Raw genomic sequence first — 20077 nt, 5'->3', positions numbered from 1 at the left:
GAGCTTGGTGGCAGTTTTGAGGGCCTGGTCTTCAAACACCCTTTTCCTCAGGCAGCCGAAGACTGCACTGGTGCACTGGAGGCGGTGTTGGATCTCGTCGTCGATGCCTGCTCTTGTTGATTGGAGGCTCCCGAGACAGGGGAAGTGGTCCACGGTGTCCAGGGCCACGCCATGGATCTTGATGACTGGGGGGCAGTGCTGTGCGGTGAGGACAGGCTGGTGGAGGACCTTTGTCTTACGGATGTTTAGCGTAAGGCCCATGCTTTCGTACGCCTCAGTAAATACGTCGACTATAAGAACATAAGAAATAGGAACAGTAGACCACACGGCCCCTCGACCTTGCTCCACCATTCACTAAGATCATGACTGATCTGATCATGGACTCAGCTCCACTTCCCCGCCCACTCCCCATAACCCCTTATCATTTAAGAAACTGTCTATTTCTGTCTTAAATTTATTCAATGTCCCAGCTTCCACAGCTCGCTGAGGCAGCAAATTCCAGATTTACAACCCTCTGAGAGAAGAAATTTCTCCTCACCTCTGTTTTAAATGGGCGGCCCCTTATTCTAAGATTATGCCCTCTAGTTCTAGTGTCCCCCATCAGTGGAAACATCCTCTCTGCATCCACCTTGTCAAGCCCCCTCATAATCTTACACGTTTCGATAAGATCACCTCTCATTCTTCTGAATTCCAATGAGTAGAGGCCCAACCTACTCAACCTTTCCTCATAAGTCACCCTCTCATCTCCGGAATCAACCTAGTAAACCTTCTCTGAACTGCCTCCAAAGTAAGTATATTCTTTCATAACCAAAGCTGCACCCAGTATTCAAGGTGTGACCTCACCAATACCTTATATAGCTGTAGCAAGACTTCCCTGCTTTTATACTCCATCCTCTTTGCAATAAAGGCCAAGATACCATTGGCCCTCCTGATCACTTGCTGTACCTGCATACTATCCTTTTGTGTTTCATGCACAAGTACTCCCCCAGGTCCTGCTGTATTGCAGCACTTTGCAATCTTTCTCCATTTAAATAATAACTTGCTCTTTGATTTTTTTTCTGCCAAAGTGCATGACCTCACATTTCCCAACATTATACTTCATCTGCCAAATTTTTGCCCACTCACTTAGCCTATGTCGTTTTGCAGATTTTGTGTGTCCTCCTCACACATTGCTTTTCCTCCCATCTTTGTATCGTCAGCAAACTTGGCTACATTACACTCAGTCCCCTTCTTCCAAGTCGTTAATATAGATTGTAAATAGTTGGGGTCCCAGCACTGATTCCTGTGGCACCCCACTAGTTACTGATTCCCAACCACAGAATGAACCATTTATCCTGATTCTCTGTTAGCCAATCCTCTATCCATGCTAATATATTCGCTCCAACCCCGTGAAATTTTATCTTGTGCAGTAACCTTTTATGTAGCACCTTATCAAATGCCTGCTGGAAGTCCAAATACACCACATCCACTGGTTCCCCTTTATCCACCCTGTTTGTTACATTCTCAAAGAACTCCAGCAAATTTGTCAAACATGACTTCTCTTTCATAAATCCATGCTGACTCTGCCTGACCGAATTTTGCTTTTCCAAATGTCCTGCTACTGCTTCTTTAATAATGGACTCCAACATTTTCCCAACCTCAGATGTTAGGCTAACTGGTCTATAGTTTCCTGCTTTTTGTCTGCCTCCTTTTTTAAATAGGAGCGTTACATTTGCAGTTTTCCAATCAGAATCCAGGGAATTTTGGTAAATTACAAGCATTGCATCCACAATCCCTGCCGCTACTTCTCTTAAGACCCTAGGATGCAAGCCATCGGGTCCAGGGGATTTATCTGCCTTTAGTCCCATTATCTTACTGAGTACCACTTCCTTATGTCCTGGAGTTCAGCCTTTGTATGTGCGCGGACGCAGGCGTCGTCTGCGTACTGTAGCTCGACGACAGAGGTTGGGGTGGTCTTGGACCTGGCCTGGAGACGGCGAAGGTTGAACAGGTTCCCACTGGTTCTGTAGTTTAGTTCCACTCCAGCGGGAGCTTGTTGACTGTGAGGTGGAGCATGGCAGCGAGGGAGATTGCGAAGAGGGTTGGAGCGATGATGCAGCCCTGTTTGACCCCGGTACGGACGTGGATTGGGTCTGTGATGGATCCGTTGCTAAGAATCACGGCCTGCATGTCGTCGTGGAGCAGGCGGAGGATGGTGACAAACTTTTGGGGGCATCCGAAACGGAGGAGGACGCTCCATAGACCCTTGCGGTTGACAGTGTCAAAGGTCTTTGTAAGGTCGAAGGCGGCCATGTACAAGGGCTGGCACTGTTCCCTGCATTTTTCCTGTAGCTGTCGCGCTGCAAAAATCATGAAGTACAGGACAACCGGAGACCTGAAAACCCCCAGGAATAGTGATGGAGGAGTCTGAGACGTTGAGTGAAATGTAAGATTCTGACTATGACTATGTCAGACTAATCCATGGGGAAGCTTTCCCAATTTGGGTACCAGTCCCCCAGATGTTAGTGAGTAGGACTTGCAGGGTTGGCTCGGCTAGACTGGGTGTGCCTTCGTCGTGTCCTGATTCAACGCCTAGAAATCTGGAAGAAGAATAGACAATGCATCGGAAAAGAAAGAAAACAGGTTAATCTTCTGGGTGGAAACCCTTTAGCAGAAGTGAAAGGGTTTCTGAATTTTTTCCTCTCTATTCAAATTGAATTTTGGATTAATAATGAAAAGCTATGATCCTTGTACAGGTTGAACGTCTCTTATCCAGCACCATCCCTTGTCCAGGACCATTCCCGGCCGCCGGGTGACGCATGCGCAGAACCCAACCCATCAAAATCCAACTCACCAATATAATCTTTCTCCTCAATCGGCTGTCTCCTCCTTGTCGCCCTGCTGGAACTCCTGCAGCCACAGTCCTCGGGCCGGCCGCTCCTCCCCACAGCGCTCGGGCCGGCCGCTCCTCCCCACAGCGCTCCCTCTAGGTCGGGCCGACTCTTCTGGACCCGCCGGCTCCTCGACGCCCCCTGCACACTGATCGGCTGACTGACAGTTGGTCCAGCCAATCGGTGCACACACACACTTACCCCACAGCAACAGCACTTAAAGGCGCAGTCCACCCAAACATGTGACCTCCTCTCATCTGGCAAAATCCCTCGTTCGGAACAGGCCAGGTTCCGAGGATGCCGGATAAGGGAGATTCAACCTGTGTAAGATCATTAAATAGGGTTTCTCTTTTTTTTTGAGAGGGGATTGTTAGCCGGGATATTCTAAGAAGTTGATTAAATAATGCAACCCGCTCACTGATAAGTCATGACTTTTTAAAACTTTGTAAAATAAAAGGAGCCAAACTCGTTCCTCTACTGGGACCCCTGGATGCTGCTGTGTCCCGTTCCATCCCCTGCTTGCTTAAAACTTGTGACAATTCTTCAGACAAGACAGAAGAAGTTCTTTCCCAATGGAACCAAAATTACATGCAAATCAGAAGCAGCTCCCTGCTAAAAGTGACCAACGTATTCGGTAGCAAGCTGACACAGCAAAAATGCTTGAGAAAAAAAAATGCATCATATCAGAGTGAAACTTTAGGAGACACAAGGTGAAAACGACCGCATCATGAATTCACTCTCAGAGTGGGTCTCACATATCAACATATTGGTGGCAAGGCTGCATTCTTCAACCTTATTTACACTGCAGTGGATCAGGGTCAGCTCGAATATTGTCTTGCACAGGCACAGCTTTCACTGCTGCAATATCACATCACCGTGTTGACAAAATACAATGCTGAGAAGTGAATTGTTTGCTCAAAGAGGGATTCCGGATTTACAAGAGTCCCAGGGGACTGGGTGGTGCAGTTGGTTAAAACACTCTTTTGTCTTTGGGACCCATGTTCAAATCCATTCCCATAGACCAGAGTGCCATGAGTGGGAATATCAGTGGGCACGAGTCCAAAGCACAAAAATGCTTCGGAATACGGTGTAATTTGCTTCTATTTGGGTGAATTACGTGTTTACTCGATAAGTGGAATGAGCTGTATTGTGAATTCCTTTCCCTTGCCCAATTCTGTGTAAGAAGGGGGAATTGGGTGGTGCAGTGGACTAAACACTGATCTTTCACCTCTAGGATTTCTGTTCAAATATAGCAAGACCAAAGAATGAAAGTTTCCTGTATCCTGGCTGCAGTGAATGGAGTTCCGGCAGTCATAATCCAGTTCCTACATTGCATGGGCTCACAGTATAAAACTGCTCCTCATGTAGTTCCAATTGCTAAACTCCCTCAGGGAGGTCAAAGAATGGCCGCTGCGGACATGGAAAAAGGTCACACTGGCCACTGGACTTCAGGTTTCAGTAGTCCCATGTTCATTCAGTCCAAGCCAAATACTCTGGGCTTTCTGATCACCCAAACTTTGGCTTCCTTCAGAGAATTGAAACCAATTGAGAAAACCTAAAGTTCAATCCAGGATTTAACTGTGCTCCATCCAAATAACTATTCAGAAGCTCATCTTCGCAGCTCACTCAAAACAAGGGAGAGAGAGGACATCATGTAAAGACGTCCTCATTTTAAACCAACTAAAAATGTACAAAGATGTGGCAATCCATGCTGAGATAACTGATTTCAGCAGGTGAGGGCAACAGTATAGGTATTACAATTGGCCTCACAGGAAGAGAAAAAAAAATCAGCCAGAGTTCTGGGGAGGGAATTCCAGAGCTTGGGATCTAGACGGCTGAAGGCACGGCCACCAATGGTGGGGTGAAGTAGGGAATGCACAAGAGGCCAGAATTGGAGGGGCGCAGAGTTCCCGGAGCGTTGTAGGGGGTTACAGAGATAGGGAGGGGCGTGAGGTTATCCAAATACAGCCTACTCTTAATTCAAATTGAAATTGTGAGAATAAAGTCTTCTGTGCTATATTAAAATTGGTTAATTTGGATAATTCTGCTTTTTTTAGTAAAATAAAAACTGAATTAACAGAAGTAGACCACTGAAAAATATATGACAGGAATTTGTGGAAATGAGAATTCCCATGATATCTCCAGTGAGCAACGCTGTAAAATCCACTTGCAATATATTAATATTGGACTTAATATCGACTCGTGTAGCCAACTGTTTCCACAGAGTAGCTGTCAACAAGAATTTCACGGTCAGTCCTACGGGTAACACTTACTTCCGTGGATTCCTTTCACAAGTTTTGTTATAAAGCCTGAAACAGATTATCAGGCAATAGAGTTGCGGTTTTAACTCGAATCATCGCGGCGTTGTGCTTTTTAATAATACCAGATGTATGCCATGTTATTTTAAGCTGGTCAGGGATAGTGTTGCATTGATCATGCCTGCAGGGAAAGGGGAAAGTAAACCAGTGAGCCGCACATTGCAGACAGCATGTGGACAGTAACACTGAGCCAACACAAGTGCAACTTCAAAACTCATGTTTCCCTTCACAGCCCTTGTATAGCTGTCACCCTCCGCTTCTTACCTCCATCCTCTGCAACTGCCGACCCATCTCCAATCGACCCTGTCACTGCTAAGATGTTGGAGTGTGTTGTTGCCCTGGATCCTGTGCCCGCTTCTCCCTATTCAAAGCCCTTCAGTCTGGCTTTCGTCCTATCTACGGCACTGAGACTAACAGCAACAATTTACTTTTATATAGCACCTTTACCGTAGTACAACATCCCAAGGCGCTTCACAGGAATATTATAGAAACATAGAAAATAGGTGCAGGAGTAGGCCATTCAGCCCTTCGAGCCTGCACCACCATTCAATAAGATCATAGCTGATCATTCCCTCAGTACCCCTTTCCAGCTTTCTCTCCATACCCCTTGATCCCTTTAGCCGTAAGGGCCATATCTAACTCTCTCTTGAATATATCCAATGAACTGGCATCAACAACTCTCTGCGGCAGGGAATTCCACAGGTTAACAACTCTCTGAGTGAAGAGGTTTCTCCTCATCTCAGTCCCAAATGGCCTACCCCTTATCCTTAGACTATGTCCCCTGGTTCTGGACTTCCCCAACATCGGGAACATTCTTCCCGCATCTAATCTGTCCAGTCCCGTCAGAATCTTACATGTTTCTATGAGATCCCCTCTCATCCTTCTAAACTCCAGTGTATAAAGGCCCAGTTGATCCAGTCTCTCCTCATATGTCAGTCCAGCCATCCCGGGAACCAGTCTGGTGAACCTTCGCTGCACTCCCTCAATAGCAAGAACGTCCTTCCTCAGATTAGGAGACCAAAACTGAACACAATATTCCAAGTGAGGCCTCATTAAGGCCCTGTACAACTGCAATAAGACCTCCCTGCTCCTATACTCAAATCCCCTATCTATGAAGGCCAACATACCATTTGCCTTCTTCACCACCTGCTGTACCTGCGTTTCCACTTTCAATGACTGATGAACCATGACACCCAGGTCTCGTTGCACCTCCCCTTTTCCTAATCTGCCGCCATTAAGATAATATTCTGCCTTCGTGTTTTTGCCCCCAAAGTGGATAACCTCACATTTATCCACATTATACTGCATCTGCCATGCACTTGCCCACTCACCTAACCTGTTCAAGTCACCCTGCAGCCTCTTAGCGTCCTCCTCACAGCTCACACCGCCACCCAGTTTAGTGTAATCTGCAAACTTGGAGATGTTACACTCAATTCCTTCATCTAAATCATTAATGTATATTGTAAAGAGCTAAAATATTTATTGTATGAGATAAAACATTTGACACCGAGCCGCACAAGTAGAAATTAGTGAAGGTGAGCAAAAGCTTGGGGGAAAGAGAGGTCGAGAGGCGGAGCGGTTTAGGCAGGGAGTTCCAGAGCTTGGGACCCAGGTAACAGAAGGCACGCTACCAATGTTTGAGCGATTATAATCAGGGATGCTCAAGGTGGCAGAATTAGAGGAGCGCAGACACCTCGGGGGGGGGGGGGCCCCTGGAGGAGATTACAGAGATAGGGAGGGGCGATCACTGTGCGCACTGACCCCTTACCGCCCCGCAGGGCGTGAAGCTGGTGGATATCTGCCGCCAGGTGCCCTTAAAGAGAAGGACTTTAGCGCCCCTGGACACCATTTTATTTTGTCGGCCGACTCTTGTGTCAGCCCTCCCATCGACCAGGCCATCATCATTCTGCCCAGCACTGTTTTGGGTGACGGGCCGCTAGCCTGGTCGATCGTGTCCCTGGTGATCCAGTGGCTGGCCCCTAAGAGTTCACAGTGACCCTCCCCTTTAAATAAAGCCGTGCTGCCGATGCTGGAGTGCCCTCCAAGGCAGGGGAGCACCGGAGACAGCGCTCCACTTCCTTTGAGGGGAGCGCAGCCCAATTCCACGTCGGGATAGGATTTCCGGGCAAAATAAAATGGTGCTAAAGGCTTCCCCTTTAACAGGCGTCCCGGCAGCGGATGTCCGCCAGCTTCACACCCCGCGAAGTTGGCACTGACATCGGCCTCCGCCAGCCTCGAGGCCCGCAGGGCAATTTCCCCCGCGGGCCGCAAAGGGGTTGGTGCGCACGTCGATGACATCATCGCCGGGTGTATGCTGGCCCGCGGCGCAGCGTTACTGGCACATCGCTCCCCCCAAACCACAGGGGCAATTTCCCCGGAGATATGAGCACCCCCCCCTACCCGAAGGCGCTAATTGGGCTTTAAAAAGGAGCAATTTCGGCCCCGACAAATGGTGTTAAAATAGCAACGGATAAAGTCGGAAAAAAAACAAGTGTCCCAACACTCAACATGCCCAACCAATGTAGAGCAGCAATCAGCAAAGCCAAGAAAATGTTGAACTTTAGGAAGGATGTGAAGGCCTTAGAGAGGGTGCAGAAAAGATTTACAAGAATGGTTCCAGGGATGAGGGACTTCAGTTACATGGATAGACTGGAGAAGCTGGGGTTGTTCTCCTTAGAGCAGAGAAGATTGAGAGGAGATTTGATAGAGGTGTTCCAAATCATGAGGGGTCTGGACAGAGGAGATAGAGAGAAACTGTTCCCATTGGTGGAAGGGTGGAGAACCAGAGGACATAGATTTAAGGTGATTGGCAGAAGAACCAAAGGCGACATGAGGAAAAACGTTTTTACGCAGCGAGTAATTAGGATCTGGAATGCACTGCCTGAAAGTCTGGTGGAGACAGAATCAATTGCGGCTTTCAAAGGGAATTGGATAAGTACCTGAAGGAAAGAAATTTGCAGAGCTCCGGGGAAAAGGCAGGGGAGTGGGACTAGCTGAGTTACTCTTGCCGAATGGTCTCCTTCTGTGCTGTAACCATTCTATGATTCTAAACAGCGAACAGAGCAGAACATAAGTCAGAGCAGTAGAAAGGGAGATCTGGAATACTACCTTTTTAGAATAGGACTGGGGAAACAAGTTCAAAGTTGGGAAAAGAAAGAATTCAGGACTGATATCAGGTTATTCTTCGCAGTAAGAGTGACCAGCACTTCCAGGTAACAAAGTAGAGGAACTAACTGAAGGCCTAGTTAAACAGGTAGGTTTTGAGGAGACTGTTGAAGACGGGCGAGATGAAGCAAGGCAGAGGGGTTTAGGAAGTGAGTTGCAGAGTGCAGGTATGATACTGAAAGCTCTGCCACTGATAGTGGAGTGCAGATGCAGAAAAATATAGACTATTGCAGAGAGCAAAATTCACCAGAAACCCCCCCTGTGTTTGGGTTCATTCGAAAGGAAATTTAATTTGGGACTATCTACCGAAAAGTTTGGATCTCTGAAGTGCTTATGGAAGAAACTACGAACTTTAATAGAATTATGAACTTTTACAAGACAAATTCAAACCTGTGGGCGGACCTAGAGAACAAAGGAAGCCCACTTGATTATTGGAACCGTCTGGGTGTGAGGACTGAGGTAACATGTTTGGAACAATGAGTATTTGGAAATCTTCCTCCACAAGAGACATTACCATGACAGTATCACCTAGAGATAGCTCCCCATCTACATGGGTCTGGACAAACCATTTCAGCATATACATCACAAAGAGGCCCAATCCAGCCTGTATGTGAAAGACTAAGCACAAAAGGACATTGCAATTACCAAACTAATATTTCTATCAGGAAACAGTTTTCGAACATCAACCCACCCAAGACATATCAACTTTAACGAGTCCGACAAAATATTACAAAGAACCAAACCCACCAAAATTATACAAAGGATTGTGAACAGATTGGGCGGCAAGATTAGAACACTGAAATCGTATAACTGCCCCTGTTTTCAACAGAGGTTAGTGGGGGAAGAGAGGTGGTCGCTACTACCTCATCAAGACAAGGAGAGAAACCAACGTGACAGTTGTAAAACTAACTTCTCCAGCCTCGAAGGCTTGAAGTCCTGAAGGAAGGAAGAACATCACCATCTACCATTAACTATCAAAAGGATTGGTAAGCATAAGTCCCTGCTGCCCTGGAGCCTATCCTAGCTAGAATTAGGTATTGGGAGGTGGGAGGTATAATTTTACTGCATTCCCCTTTGAATGTGTAGTGTATGGTACTTTATTAGTGATTTTAAGTTTGACCTTGTACCTTTCCTTGTATTGTTCTTTATTAGAGTGATTGTAAGTTTGGCCGTGTATTTTCTTACTAGAGTAATAAGCCTGTATTACCTTGACTGTAATAAAAACAAAGTTCTTTGCATCAAACCAGTGTCCTCTGCACTTTTGTCACACCCTCCAAATAAATCCAGAGTACAGAACCCAAGGGAGGGGGAGCGATTCGAAACCGCTCAAGTTGGTCAGAAGGGAAGCTGACCCCCTCATAGAGACCACCACACACCCACCCCCCCCCCCCCCCCTTACACTATGAAGAATAGCAAGTGAGACCTGCAATTCCAGGCTGGAGGAGATGGTTGAGGTATGGTGGGGTGAGGGTCAAGGAGCACCTGCAAATAAGGGTGCACTGTGGAAGCCATTGGAGATTGGTGACTACACACAGGAACAAGAGGAGGCCATTCAGCCCCCCGAGCCTGTTCCGCCATTCAATTATATCATGGCTGATCTGTATCTTAACTCCATCTAACTACCTTGGTTTCATAACCCTTCATACCCTTGCCTAACTAAAACCTATCATTCTCAGATTTGAAGTTTTCAATTAACCTACTGATAAATGTTAGTCCTCTACACAGGAAAAGTACATAAATGCTCATGGTTACAGTCCTTCACAGGCCGTCAGCAGAAAATGCACTTTCTTTTTCAATTGGGAATATATTTAGCTTCCTTAATCTCTTTCTATACCTCAGTGATTTAAAACCTGGATCTTCTCTTTCACTCGCTTGCTCTTTCTATGCATACTGACCTTAGCTGGAAACAACACTCCTTGTGCGATTTCATACAGGTGAGGTATTCCATCCCTGATTTTGTATTATATGGATCTACCTATACAACTCCAATATTGTCACTGGCATTTGAGTAACGGTTGTGTATGCAAACTGCCATACTATGCCGCCCTTACTTACTTGAACTGTGAGAAACACCCACCAGTTATAGGCTTTGTCCCACTAATCTTTGGTTGTGTCTGGGGAGAGCATTTTGAGCTGGATAACACTAAGATGAAGTACTTGGATTGGATTGTTGTCAGTTTCTCACTAGCAATGATTGCAGTAAGAGTAATTTGAGGTGATGAATCAAGAACTTCACACAAAAAACTTTTCCCATTACTTATTAGTACCAATGCACCAACTAAGCCTGGCATTGTACCAATATTTCATGTGCCTTTAGTAACTGTTGTCTTACACTGCGCCAATGCTTCAATGTTTCAGCAGTGATTACATGTGGGACAGAAAATAAAATCTATTAAAATTGAAACGGTGCATTAGTTCAAGAGATGCAACTAAATGAGGAGTCAGCCAAATAGCCCCCAGCTATTTACAATATACATTAATGATTTGGACAAAGGAATTGAATGTAATATCTCCAAGTTTGCAGATGACACTAAGCTGGGTGGCAGTGCGAGCTGTGAGGAGGATGCTAAGAGGCTGCAGGGTGACTTGGATTGGTTAGGTGAGTGGGCAAATGCATGACAGATGTAGTATAATGTGGATAACTGTGAGGTTATCCACTTTGGTGGCAAAAACACAAAGGCAGAATATTATCTGAATGGTGACAGATTAGGAAAAGGGGAGGTGCAACGAGGCCTGGGTGTCATGGTACATCAGTCACTGAAAGTTGGCACGCAGGTACAGCAGGCGGTGAAGGCGGCAAATGGCATGTTGGCCTTCATAGCGAGAGGATTTGAGGAAAGGAGCAGGGAGATCTTACTGCAGTTGTACAGGGCCTTGGAGAGGCCACACCTTGAATATTGTGTTCAGTTTTGGTCTCCTAATTTGAGGAAGGACATCCTTGCTATTGAGGGAGTGCAGCGAAGGTTCATCAGACTGATTCCCGGGATGGCAGGACTGACATATGAAGAAAGACTGGATCAACTATGCTTATAGTCACTGGAATTTAGAAACAATTAGAGAGGATCTCATAGAAACATATAAAATTCTGACGGGATTGGACAGGTTAGATGCAGGAAGAATGTTCCCGATGTTGGGGAAGTCCAGAACCAGGGGTCACAGTTTAAGGATAGGGGGTAAGCCATTTAGGACCGAGATGAGGAGAAACTTCTTCACCCAGAGAGTTGTGAACCTGTGGAATTCGCTACCACAGAAAGTTGTTGAGGTCAGTTCGTTAGATATATTCAAAAGGGAGTTAGATATGGCCCTTACAGCTAAAGGGATCAAAAGGTATGGAGAGAAAGCAGGAATGGGGTACTGAAGTTGCATGATCAGCCATGATCATATTGAATGGTGGTGCAGGCTCGAAGGGCCAAATAGCCTAATAGCCTACTCCTGCACTTATTTTCTATGTTTCTATGTCCCCGGGGAAGGTGGGCTGGGCTTGATGTTCAAAACAGCAGCCCTGTTTCAGAAAAGGTTACATCGCTGTAGATAAGAACCGCTGACCCCGTGGAAGATTTTTAAATTGTCCCAGCAAACATGAGCAAAAAAAAATTATGTAAATTCTGTAATATATATGCACCCAGTGTAGACTGCCCTTCAGGGTTTAAAAACAAAATGCCTTCCACGGCAGATGTTCTGATGACAATAACTACCTATTTTAACTCGGTCCAGGATTACATTTCATTGCCCAAAATCAGACTCTCGTGATCTACACTAAAAGAGTGGATTGGTCTTCTGGATATAAGGCATCTTATGGACAAGGGATACTATATATTGCAAGCCATACAGCTACAATTGCTACTCCAACAGCCATACACTACAGACTGCCTCGATCAGGGCCCTCAGTACAGGTACTGTTTGGAGGGAAGGGGTGGGTTGGGGAGTTGTCCTTTTCTCCCCTCCTTCTTTGCTGAAGGGGTTGCCATCCTTGATGAGCTACAATTCTGCGGGCGCAAGTCACCCTCCTGTACCTCATCCGCCTGGCCATTTGTGTGTATACCTACTCAGGGAGTGCTGACCGGCTGCTCATCCAAGGAGAAGCATGTCCTGTCCACAAAGGTACACTCCCAGCAGGAGTGTGAACCCTGGTTGGACGAAACCTGATCATGTAGGGTAAGTATAGATGTGCATGCTTGATCATAACTACCTCCATTAAGCTTGGTTTGAAGAAGGGAGGCCATTTTGAATTGGGTGAAACTGGGAGGGCAGCCTCGGCTTCAAACCTGGTTCGACCCCATTTAGAGTACTGCACCGTTCAGTTCTGGGTACTGCACCTCTAGACATAGAGAAGGGGGTGGAAATTCGGTCGCGCCTCTGCTGCGGCGTTAACCCGGGCGGGGCGGTAATTTTTGCGCCAGGAAATGGTTTGCGTCTCCAGCCGCAAAGTTCACCAGCTGTGTCCTGAAAGTGGAACGGTGCGCTAAGGGAGGCGTTCCACACCTCTTTTAGGGCGCTAGGCCGGCTGAGCAACTGAAAATCCCGAGCTAAACAGCCGGCCTCGGAGCACCCTGAGAGAGGCTTCCGTGGAAAAAGTCGTCTGAAAGAAACCTGCCAAAAACATCCCCAATACATTACTGACGCCACATCAACATTAATCGCAAAAGTAAAGAAATAAACAAACAATCACACTTACCTCAGGTCGATATTACTTCACTCACTGTGGTCGGTCCGGCTCGAACCGCCAGCTTTCACAGGCGCTCCCACAAAGGGGGCGCTACAGAGCGGGTGCGAACCAAATATCAAGCCAGCGTCACAACCAGAGGCCTTGCACACCGGCTCACCTCTCCCAGCCAGCACTGCTCTGCGACCCCACAAAGCCAGCACCGAACGTCCCGGCCGGGCGCTGGCAGCTGGCCGCTCGGAAACCCTTTCCGTTGCCATTACTGCCCCTCCGGGGCGAAAACAGAGGCAGTAACAAGCTGAAAATCCAGCCCAAGGTGCTTCCACTTACTTGTGGGGGAGCCCAAAACTAGATGCCATAAATATAAAATAAAAATAAAAATAGAGAATGCTGGAAATACTCAAAGTTCTGACGAACAGTCATCGACCTGAAATGTTAACTCTGTTTCTCTCTCCACAGATGCTGCCTGACCTGCTGAGCATTTCCAGCATTTTCTGCTTTAATTTCAGATTTACAACATCCGCAGTATTTTGCTTTTGCCATAAATATATGACAGTTACTAATAAATCCAATAGGGAATTCAGGCGAAACTTCTGTACCCAGAGAGTGGTAAGAACCACAAGCAGTTGAGACAAATAACAGATGCATTTAAGGGGAAGCTAGATAAACACATAAGGGAGAAAGGAATAGAAGGATATGTTGATAAGAGTTAGAGGAAGAGGGATGGGAGGAGGCTTGTGTGAAGCATAAACACTGGCATACACCAGTTGGGCCGAATGGCCTGTTACTGTGCTGTAAATACTATGTCATTTTCCTTGCCTTAGTCCAGGGACACTGAAGCTAATTGTGGTTCCCTATGCCATACTTGCTGAGAACAGACCAGGAATTAAACCTAGTTACACACTCTGTTTACCAAGTGAGACATTGAGAACGCTGTACAAGTGATTTAAAGCATTTCCTTAGCTTCTAATCTACTTTGAGACCATTAAGTGGCGGCCCTGGAATTTGTCTTAGCTGAAATAAATAAACCCAAACCTAAATGGAAGTTAAACTGTGGCAGGAGTCCAAGTTTAGGCCATTGAGTCCTGTGCCAATCACCTGGATTGTGTCTCCAGCAATTTCTTGTCATGAGATGTGCATAAACCATTTATCAGGGATTGACTACACTCTTGCCTCTTCAAGCAAGCAGCAATACGAGATTATGGAACAAGAAGTTAATGTCAATGATTTGTAAATTTGACTTGCTGCTTCCTGCCACGAATGCTCGAAACCGGTGGACTCCCCTCAAATATCAGCAGTGCTCAAATGCCAGATAAACCTGAGTGTGTAACGTTCAGATTATGTCGACAAGAGGGAGGGCAAGGCGAACGAGCCGATGGCTAAACTGTAGGAAATAATGAGATGAATACAGTAACTGCTATAATTATTTTAAAAAGCGCTGATGTCACGTTTGGTGGTGATCTGGTGCAAATTAATCCAGAGTTTATTAAATTGTATTCCACTTACTATTCCTCAGAGTGCAATCCATCCGTTGTGGAAATTGACACTTTCCTGCACAAACCAAATCTTCTCTCCTATAACAAGGCATTAGAAGGACTGAAAAGCGGTATTATCGGAGGGAGAAACTGCTCCGATTGAGACCAAAGCTAATGGGTTAAATTTGCAGATTAGGGTTGCATTGCGAACAGAGGTTATTTTTTGCTTACAAAATGTGGAGGGACTGCAGCTCGATAACTTAACGTAAATATGCCCCCTGTGAGCTCGAGTTAACCCAGCGTCTCATCACTGTGCTCCCTGGTCTTTAACTGGACAGATGGAGGGTGTGTAAAATACCTGTGGTTCATTGCTATTAAATCAGTTAATAACGGTCGTCTTTAGAATGGGTAGGATTATTGGGGGAGGGGGTCGGGGATAGCTTGGAAGGGGGACTCTTATTCGCCCGCTAAAAGGGAGATATGGTCAGTAAACTAACAGTCTCGCAAGATTCCATCATAGTCACGAATTGCACCCGCACAGCATATCCCCGCCCCCCCCCACCTACCCACAAACAGCTGTGACAAGTGATCGAAGCTACAGATGAGAGAAGACTTGTGTCTCCGGGATTTGTTCCGGTACTATTGGGAATTTCTGGGTCGACAAACAGAGAAACTGCCATCTCCCGGCCAACACCTTCCAATTTCTGTTGAGCACACTTGCTTTCACAACACAAGGCCGTTTGCAATTTGGGAAAAGGAGCTGTCTAGGTGCTGAAGTTCCTTCAGTTCCAGCTTCGCAGCTATGACTTTATTCTGCAATTTTTGCCACTGGCAAGAGGACAAACTGATTAATGGCAGGAAAATGAGATAGAGATTCTCTCGAGATATGTTTAGGTCCTTGGGACCTTGGCTGATTGCTCATTTACGTGCCTCACAAAATAAACCGGCTTTCACACAGTTGTGCTGCCTGTGAAATTCCAACGACTACATATTAAAAAATTACATTTGTGGGTCAGTGGGTCAGTGGGTAAGTGCATTGTCCAGTGTGTGACAAACATAATAACTATATTTATATAGCACCTTTAATGTCCCAAGGCACTTCACAGGAGTGTTATGAGATAAATAATTTGACAGACCGTTTCACCTTTTGTGAAGCTGCTTTTCTTTCAAACTTACAACTTTTGACAATCTCAGGGAAAACGCATAAGGGTGCAATTTTGAAATCAGATAGCATTCAAAGTCTGTGATCCAATTAAATGCCACATGTGTAGATAAACATGGTACAGAATGTGCCTGAAGTTTCACAATTCGCTTTGCAAAATTATTTATGGTGGTATTTCACCTTGCCCTATTTTAACTGAGCTTAATTTACTCACTAATTCCACCAATCAGGTGGCCCGTGACTGCTACTTATAAATTCATGAACTGGTCATATTTCCATAAATTAGCATATCAACATTCAATAGATTTTCTGCTGTAAAGGCCTCATTTTTTTTTAATTATCACCTCCTGTGCTCTTTTATATTGGCCCACATCACAGGAGGCACAGGCCAGGCAAAGGCTCTCCATCTGCTTGCTAATGTTTTGAGCTTTGGTGCAGGTACATGGTGCACGCTGGCTCGCTCGAAGCTTTCCACGATGGGTGGGTGCTGCACAAGATCGAAGATCGATTACTTGTCAACCATTTGCTATTTTAGTCGATTTATTATTATTTTAGGATATATGGTATACATATCAGCAGGTAGCACACTCACCTCTGAATCAGAAAGTTGTGGGTTCAAGGCCCACTCCAGGAACTTGAGCACATAAATCTAGGCTGAAATGCTAGTGCAGTGCTGAAGGAGTGCTGCACTGTTGGAGGCTATCTTTCGGATGAGAGGTTAAACCGAGGTCCCGTCTGTTCTCTCAGGGAGACGTACAAGATCCCATGGTACTATTTCGAAAAAGAGCAGGGGAGTTATCCCCAATGTTCTGGCTAATATTTATCCCTCAATCAGCATAACAAAAACCGTTTATCTGGTCATTATAACATTGTTGTTTGTGGGAGCTTGCTGTGCGCAAGTTGGCTGCTGCGTTTACCGCATTACAACAGTGACTACACTCCAAAAGTACTTCATTAGCTGTAAAGCACTTTGAGATGTCCAGTGGTCATGAAAGGCACTATATAAATGTAAGTCTTTCTCTATCAGTGTTGGCAGACCACCTGAGATTGTTAGTGGTGTCCTCTCTGGTACTGAAGAAGAGGGGGGCGTTCATTTATAGATGGTCAAAGCCCAAACCCACCAGTTACTGGTCTGTACGAAAACAATACAGCTCCCCATACTGTGCATCATTCCCCAGACTCTGCAAACATCAGTCTGTAACCAGACACCGGGGAAGCACACAAGCTATGGCTGGAATGATTTATGCTTCTATTTGCCTTCAGTTTTGGGGAAGTACCTGGCATCTGCTCTGACAGAGATTGGCAGCTCGTTACATGTGGAATTGGAGCTGTAAATGTACATCCCGTCACTCAGTGGTGTACTGCTGAACTGTACCACACCCCTCCACACTTAGAGATGGGAAATGCTCACCAGAACCTGCACATCAACCGTGATCCAATATTCTTTTCTCCCCTGCACTTTCCAGTGATCAAACTCATCCACCCTACATTCCTACAAAATGGCATAGTGATGGTAACTATTCTGTGCAGTGTCATCACAGAATTTCAGGAAAGCCTAATGATGGTAGCGTGACATTTTTTGCACAACGTCCATTTGAAGCATGAAAATACTCAGCAGTGTAATTAATAGATGTTCCTTTTCGAACTGTGTCCGGCAACACACAAGTTTCACTGCTACAGTATTCGTCATGTAGAAGGTGTCATCTCAGCTTTACAAAAAGAACTTGCATTTATATAAATACCTTTCACAACCTCAGAATGTCCTAAAGCACTTTACAGTCAATGAATACTTTTCCTGAAGTGTTGTCACTATTGTAATGTAGGAAACGCAGCATCCGATTTACAAGCAGCATTGTAATAATGACCAGACAATCTGTTTAGTAATGTTGGTTGAGAATGGTGCATAGCAAGGGGACACAGAAGGCCATAAAAAAGAGAGGGTGGCGAGGGGGAAAAGTATGGTCAGAGGAGGGACTGGAAGAGGATTTTGAAGGGAGAGGGGTATAGGCTGGAGTTGCAAAGGAGGGAGTTGCCTCCATTAGCTGATGAAATACCAGTGGTAACAGATCTATCACTGGTGATAAGGGCAATCTGACACAAGTTAAAAATATCACACACATATAGAAGACTTGCATTTAAACAGCACTTTTCACGACCACCGAACATCTCAAAGTGCTTTACAGCCAATGAATGACTTTTCTGAAGTGCAGTCGCTGTTGTAATGTGGGAAACGTGGCAGCCAATTTGCGCACAGCAAGCTCCCACAAACAGCAACGTGATAATGACCAGATAATCTGTTTTGGTGATGTTGATTAAGGCATGAAGTAGATTTTTTTCCTCCAATGGCATACTGGCACCAACACTGAATAGACCCACAGGTCAGCAGTGGGGGGCGGGTTTTGGGCAAGTGAAATACATCATGAAGCAATTCAATTCCAACCTCAGCAAAGAGGGTTTTTTGATTTGAAAAGAGAAAATACTGCAGCTTTAAAAAAAACAGTTGCTCTGCTGACACACATGGTCAGACTGCAACTGTCAGAAGGAGTTTTTGGTGAACCCCCTGCACTGAATCAGAGTGCCTGCTGCACTTCACATGGGGCACTGACCTCTTCCTCCCACCTCCAGCACCCCAGGGCGAGCTGTGCTGAACTCCAGGCCGGGGATGGGTGCGAGAAGCCGGCGCGGCCTACTGCCAATCCCTTCTGTGCCGTGCCGTGTCCCCCGCGACCACCGGGCGGGCTGGGGAGGGACAGATTTAAAACACCCGAGTTCCGGCCTTCGGGCGGCGGGGGGGCGAACAGCCGATTAATATTGCGTCCAAACAGCGACCTACCTGGACTCGCCACTGCCGCCGTGCGCGCTCCCAGGCCGCCGTGCGCGCCCCCCGGCTGCATTGCAGCGCCCCCTGGTGGCGGTATACACCACACACAGGTGGTTCTCCCACCCCGGGCCAATTCACTCTCCTCCTCCTCCAGCTTCACAAGCCTTGGCTCAGTGGCAGCTCAAGGACCTGAGCACCCAAGCTTGGCTGGCACTTCAGTGCTGCACCGAAGAGAGTGCTGCATGGTAGGAGGTCTTGCAGATGAGGTGTTAAACCTTTCTGCCTGTCTGGGTGGAAATTTTAGGAACATAGGAACAGGAGTTGGCCATTCAGCCCTGCCAGCCCGTTCCCCCATCCAATCAGATCCTTACTGATCTGGGACCTAACTCCATATACTCACCTTTGACCCCCTATCCCTTAACGTTTGGTTAACAAAAATCTACCAATCTCAGATTTAAAATTGATCTAGCATCAATTGTCTTTGCAGAAGAGAGTTTCAAACTTCTACCACCCTTTGCGTGTGGAAGTGTTTCCTAATTTCACTCCTGAAAGGTCTGGCTTTAATTTTTAGACTATGCCCCCCAGTCCTAGAATCCCTAACTAGCGTAAATCTCCCTATCTACCCTACCTCTTCCTCTTAGTATCCAGAAAACTCCTTAACCTTCTAAATTCTACAGAATACGACCCTAATTTGCGTAATCTCCCTTCGTAATTTCACCCTTGAAGTCCGGGTATCATTCTGAAAATATTGAAGTATCTTTGGCCATTTTCCCCCACCCCACTGCTGCTGTTTCTCTGCTGAGCTGGATGACTCCTCCTGCTGGTCTTTTCAGCCTTGTTGGTTGGTTGCTGGTTTTACAGTTCTCTGCTACTTCTGATCTACGGTGATCTCCAACGATTCTGCACATCTCCTGGATTCTCATTCCCACGGAAGTAACCTCCATCCTCCAATTCTCTACCCTTCAAATAGCTTCAGATTTCACTCGCCCGCTACAGCTGTCTCCAAACTTGGACAACAGTTTATCGATGGCCATGCTGACTCCACCCTACCTACATTACTTTTATCCTCCATGAGACCTCTAACTTTAACTCTGGACTCCCTCCTATTGTCTACGACCTATTCCCTGTTACTACCAGGAAATATGTATCCCAATGAAAGATCCCATGGTAATATTCATCTCATTACTGCTTTGTGTGACAAATGTCTACATAGTAACAGTCCCTCAATCTTGTCATTAGGAAAAGAGCAAGGCATATTACCCATTGTTACTGCCACAAAACTCCATTTCTTATTCACCAACTCCATCCCTCTCTTTGGCCACTGTCTCAGGCTGAACCATACCGTTCGCAGCCTTGCCATCTTATTTGACTCTGAGATGAGTTTCCAACCCCATAGCTGCTCCATCATCAAAACCACCTACTTCTATCTGCATAACATCACCCATCTCCGCCCTTGCCTCAGCTCTCTGCTGCTGAAACCCTCATCCATATCTTTGATACCTCTAGACTTGACTATTCCAATGTTCCCCTGGCCAGCTTTCCATTCACCAACCTACATATACTTGAGCTCATCCAAAACTCGGGTGCCCATGTCCTAACTCGT

At 46.1% G+C, this 20077-nt stretch overlaps 1 protein-coding gene across 8 annotated transcripts in view; it reads right to left on the bottom strand.

Annotated features, from left to right (window-relative positions):
• fam120b (family with sequence similarity 120 member B) overlaps positions 1-18559 on the bottom strand; it is a 112002-nt gene extending 93443 nt beyond the window's left edge. For 5 of the 8 annotated variants that reach the window (XM_070889152.1, XM_070889157.1, XM_070889158.1 and 2 more), the window contains exon 1: positions 18487-18559. The gene's annotated coding sequence lies outside the window, so the exon portion shown is untranslated. Of the gene's footprint in view, positions 1-5143; positions 5245-14522; positions 14564-18259; positions 18449-18486 lie in introns of those variants that run through there. The other 3 variants (XM_070889155.1, XM_070889154.1, XM_070889153.1) reach the window with 3 other exon arrangements.
• Positions 18560-20077: the final 1518 nt, after the last annotated feature.

This window comes from Pristiophorus japonicus, chromosome 9 (genome assembly GCF_044704955.1).
Source record: "Pristiophorus japonicus isolate sPriJap1 chromosome 9, sPriJap1.hap1, whole genome shotgun sequence".
Lineage (NCBI taxonomy): Eukaryota > Metazoa > Chordata > Chondrichthyes > Pristiophoridae > Pristiophorus > Pristiophorus japonicus.
The sequence above is the reverse complement of the archived record's forward strand: the minus strand, read 5'-3'. Positions and strand labels throughout refer to the sequence as shown.